This window comes from Engraulis encrasicolus, unplaced genomic scaffold, assembly GCF_034702125.1.
Source record: "Engraulis encrasicolus isolate BLACKSEA-1 unplaced genomic scaffold, IST_EnEncr_1.0 scaffold_63_np1212, whole genome shotgun sequence".
NCBI lineage: Eukaryota > Metazoa > Chordata > Actinopteri > Clupeiformes > Engraulidae > Engraulis > Engraulis encrasicolus.
Window position 1 is genome coordinate 32,178 of NW_026945961.1, and position 6,000 is coordinate 38,177.

Consider the following 6,000-nt stretch of genomic DNA (forward strand, 5'->3'; position numbering starts at 1 on the left):
TAAAACCTCTGAAGGTTAATAGGGAGCGCCATGACACATGGGTTTTTCAGCACCAGGGACAGAGTCATCATCAACATCAGAGACAGAGACAGGGTCACCATCACGGACAGAGGCAGGGTCACCATCAGGAACAGAGGCAAGATCAACATCAGGGTCAGACGCAGGGTCAACATCCGGGGTAGAGGCAGGGTCACCATCAGGAACAGAGGCAGGGTCACCACCAGGGGCAGAGGCAGGGTTACCATCAGGGACAGAGGCAGGGTCACCATCAGGGACAAGGGCAGGATCAACATCAGAGACATAGGCAGAGTCACCATCAGACAAGGAGGCAGCTTCAGCACCATGAACATAAAGCGGCGTACACACACAAAGCTAGCTTTTCGCTTGCTTGCCTACTCGCCACTCTTTCATGGAACGTTCGCTGAAAGTTCCCACTTTTTTAACTGCCAATGAGCAGACGAGAAGTACCAAACTCTGCATTCCAATTGGTTACTCGCTTACTCGCCTCGCTCGAAGATAAAATATTTTTAACTCGGGATCCGCCCACATCTCATCGCTTGTACGGTACTCGCCTACTCGCCTGCGAGTCTCGCTGGAACACATCAACATTCTATTGACTTCATTCGCTGAGCAAGTAACTAGTAGCGACTAGTGTGTACGGCCCTTAAGGCAGCTGACCATACAGTCTGTGCATTTCTGTGTCCTGAAGGACTGAATAAGGGTGAATACTACCATCTAAACTGACATAATGCTCACTCTGCCCCTCAGCAAAATATCCAAGAGTTAAACTGGGGAAGTCTTAACAGAAATACCAGATGGTGATATTACAGAGGTGGCATCTAAACCAAGACTCAACACTTTAACAAATTTAACATTAAACAATTGGGATGCTCTCTGGAGAGTTAAGTGATCCCCATATGTGCTGTTTTGTGCCAGTAGGTATCCCTCCCAGGTCTTCTCAATAAACTCAATCCATATGTGATGGATGAACAGATAGATCAGCCACTATCTCCTGACGCAATGACGCAATGATAAAGCAGTATACAGTATATAAAAAATACCTGCATCAACATTCTTCATCCATCAGCTTGGACAAATGGTGAAATAAGAAACACTCATTTCAAAAACAATGAGAACAATCGAAGTGACAGGAACCCCGGCCAAGACCTTCGGGTCTGAATACGTTGGACCGGACCGAACTGTTTGATATACCCACAAAAACTGAAAAGGGATTTGTGCTTCCTATGAGGACTCTTGTGCTTCCTGTGAGGACTCTTTTCAGTGTGTTCTATTTTTATTTTCAAGCAAAATAGTAAAATGGCCCCTGCTGGAAAACAGCCCCCTCGATTCTAATGAATCTATTCTCTTAATCCACTTCAATCTCAAATGTAAAATATAGGCCTATTTCAAATAAATAAATCTACAGTAAATGTATTTTACAATTCATCGCAATAAGATAATATTTGATGTTCAGATGTTGTCATGAGTTAATTTAATTTGGTAAAATGGTACAAACTGCACACAAGTATAATGTTTCCATGAGGTCTTTCACATTGGAACGATTGGACAAGGCAGCATGGAATTTCCCAGGTTATAACTAGACTGCATTTCCACAGCAAATGCTAAAAATGCTGTGTGTGCTGAGTGCTAGCATAGTTAGCATAAACCAGGGGTCAGGAACGCTTTTGGTGGAGAAAGCCATAAAAGCTGAATTAAAAATTGTATGGCTCGTGAGAGCCATACAATTAAGAGCATTTCAATTAAGCCGTACAAGTAAGTGTACTGTCAAGTTGTTAAGTTTTGTGGTTAACAGGTAAGTATGGGGTTGCCAACTGACAACTTTATTGTGGCAGGGGGTGTAGGGGTCCTCCCCCGAATTTTTTTTTATTTCTTAGATGTAAATTCCAGCATTTTAACGCATTTTAACGTCCTGTGTCCCATTTCTGCTCAATATGCAACACATACTTTTATTTATAAATACGGGACGATTTCGTATTTCAAGGGACGGTTGGCAACCCTAGGTAAGTAAGAGCCAGATACAGTTCCCAAAAGAGCCACATATGGCTCCCGAGCCATAGGTTCCCTACCCCTATTATAAACCATCTACTCTGAGCTACTGTATACAGCATTGAAAACAGTGAAATAGCCTAACAATAATTAACCTTATTAGTATCTTTGCTAACCTACTTTTGTTGAGTAAGACTAGATTCGTAGTTAATCAGTTGATTTTGTACCATAATTAGCATTTTTAAGATAGTTTGTATAGTAATCATATCAGCTAACCTGCTTCAGTTTAGAAACAATATAAAAATATATATTTAATTATATCACATTAACATAACATAATAAGCAATATTACCATAATTGGTAGTTTAATACCATCATTAAACTACATTGTCACAGCCCCTAGATGTGCCAAGGAGGTAATGTTTTCGGTCGTGTTGGTTTGTCTGTCTGTTTTTCTGTCTGTTGGCAACATTTTTGGACAAAACTTTGTGGGTTTGTTGATAATGACCCAAGGAACAAGTGATTAAATTCTGGTGGTGATCCGGATCACGAACCGGAACCAGGAATTTTTTAAAGATACTGTCAGCAGGATAACTCAAAAACGAATCAACTGATTTGGAAGAAACTTTGTGGAGCTGTTAGTAATGACACAAGGAACAAGTGTTTAAATTCTGGTGGTGATCCGGATCACGAACCGGAACCAGGACTTTTCAAAAGATTCTTCACTATCTAGACACCCCCTAATGACCAGAAATTGAATTGCGGGAACAGCACTAAAACAAGGTAGAAAGACTTAGGGTGTAACATGGTCAAATGTATCAAGAAGCTTCCTTGGCGGAAGTCTGCGCTCTCTGAGTGCTTCTAGTTACATTTTATTTACAGAATAAAATTTAAATAGTTAACAATTTAGTATTATTAGCATGGTTAGCAATACCTGTCAACCAACCTTAGCTAATGTTAACTTAAAACACTTAAAACACTTGGCTACACATTTACCATTGTTGCTATTTGACGCTATTGGCTTTATTATGTTTCAAATGGGTCCAGATTATTACATTACTGGCAGTTATTACGTTATGGGCATCGTTATTACATTATCAACACTTTTTTTTAAGAGTAAGGCCCATAATGTAATAGCCTGCCCATAACGTAATAAGTTATTACGTTATGGGCAGAACGTTATTACGTTATGGGTAGGGAAGTGTTATTACGTTATGGGCAAGTTATTACATTATGGGTTTTATTACGTTTCAAATGGGCCCAAATTATTACGTTATGGGCAGTTATTACGTTATGGGCAGTTATTACGTTTTGGGTTCTTACAAACCTTAACAAGCAAACCAGTCAACACCAGTAAACACCAGTCTGTATGATACTGCAGCAGCACTGTGTTACTTTAAACACCAGTCTGTATAGTACTGCAGCACTGTGTTACTTTAAACACCAGTCTGTATAGTACTGCAGCACTGTGTTACTTTAAACACCAGTCTGTATAGTACTGCTGCACTGTGTTACTTTAAACACCAGTCTGTATAGTACTGCTGCAGCACTGTGTTACTTTAAACACCAGTCTGTATGATACTGCTGCACTGTGTTACTTTAAACACCAGTCTGTATGATACTGCTGCACTGTGTTACTTTAAACACCAGTCTGTATAGTACTGCTGCTGCACTGTGTTACTTTAAACACCAGTCTGTATGATACTGCTGCTGCACTGTGTTACTTTAAACACCAGTCTGTATGATACTGCTGCACTGTGTTACTTTAAACACCAGTCTGTATGATACTGCAGCACTGTGTTACTTTAAACACCAGTCTGTATGATACTGCTGCACTGTGTTACTTTAAACACCAGTCTGTATGATACTGCAGCACTGTGTTACTTTAAACACCAGTCTGTATAGTACTGCTGCACTGTGTTACTTTAAACACCAGTCTGTATAGTACTGCAGCACTGTGTTACTTTAAACACCAGTCTGTACGGCTGCACTGTGTTATTTTTAGAGATGTCCGGCAGTAGTGAAGTAGGCTATGAAAACCCCCAAGAGTATACTTTTATGATGAAGCAAATTAACATTAACAAGACAAAAACTATCTTTTCAGGGAACTAAGTCAAGGTGATATATGTTTGTTGTCAAGGTGGGCGCCTTAAGAATAAAAGTGCTGGAGGAATCCCTGCACCAGTCTGGTACTGATGTAATGTGTCACGTTACACACCAGTCTGTATAGTACTGATGTAATGTGTCACGTTACACACCAGTCTGTACAGTACTGATGTAATGTGTCACGTTACACACCAGTCTGTATAGTACTGATGTAATGTGTCACGTTACACACCAGCAGGGCTCTAAATTAACTTTTTCCAATTTGGCTAGTAGACATTTTTTCTTACTAGCCAAATGGAAGGTCAACTAGCCATTTTTTTCTCACCAAAATAAACCATGCGTTAATTATGTTGCTTTTAATTATTTTATTAAACTAGGCTATGTCCTCAACACAGATAAACAATATAAATATTATACTCAATATAATTCAGTCTATTCTATAATTATTTATTAATTATATTTTTATTACCTGCATTTCATTATTTTTCATTCCATGTCCATATACTGCACAGACAGCCAAACACTAGCCTATTACCTCACACACCATCACCCAAACCTCATACAGTATAGGCCTACAACTCACACAAACACAGCATGCCTTCAACACTAATGTCACACACATACCAGACTTTCAACATACACTAGCCAAACACACATTGTTTCGGAATTCCCCCCGAACAGGGCATCAAACAGCAGCAGGCGGAAATAACTCTTATGGGTTCTTTATTTTCTTTGTGTTAATTTCTTAGTTCATTTTTCCATAGTTTTTTGGTTAGTTCCCATACAGTCTTTAGGTTATTAACCTGCAGATCCCAAATACAAGAGTACAAGAAAATAGCGAGTCAACTTTGTGCACATATAAACCAGCAATATTATCTAAACATCTAGAAAGTTCATAAATACACTGTGTGCGGAATTATTAGGCAAACATGTTTTCTGAGCATATTGTCCATTGTATGCGTATTTTCCGCCACCAACCTTTATGAACATGAAAACCTATTAGATTTAAGCATTCCAGATCATGCATATGTGTATAATAAGATGGGGGTGTGATCAAAGGAGCCCAATACCCAATATCCGGTGTGCATAATTATTAGGCAACTTTGCTTTCTCCTGGGAAAATGGGCCACAAAATAGATCTAACAAACTCTGAAAAGTCTATAAACAATTTTGAAGTCTTCCAGAGGGATGTGGCTCTCTTGAAATTGGCAAGACGTTGGTAACGTTAGCACAGAAGTATCAAATGCACCGTTGCAAAGTCATCAGTCTCACATGAAATGTCACTGCCAAAAATGTGAAGAATTTAAGGTGAAACCACAAGAAAATTATTACCCTGTAGTGCTATCATATTCCAGAATGCAAACTTACATCAGGTGTCCAGAAGAACAGGTTGTTGAGCACTCAGAGACATAGCAAAGGTAAGAAGGGATGACACCAGACAACCATTTAACAAGTTAATTAAGTCAAGACTGAGTCAAGAAATACCCTAGGACCGAGGTTTTAAAGGTATTATGGACTGGTGAAAGTGACTATTGACAGACAGGGTGGATGAGCCCATAGCTGGATCTGTGAGGGAAAAGTTTGCAACTTTCAAGAAGACAATGGTATTTATGCAGTATTCTGCTGGCATTTGAGTAGAACTCAGGAACTCATCTGAGTGTGCACATTACCGATCTAGCCATGGGCTCATCGATCTGGTCCATTAACAGTCACTTTCACAAGTTCATAAAACCATTGACAAAATTGTCTAAAGACCTTTCTTGACCCAGTCTTGACTGCATTTCTTGTTGAGTGGTCTTCAGGTTTCAACCTGTTTTACCTTGGTCATGTCTCTGAGTGCTGAATACAATGTTCTTGTGGACACACGATGTAGGTTTCAGTTCTGGG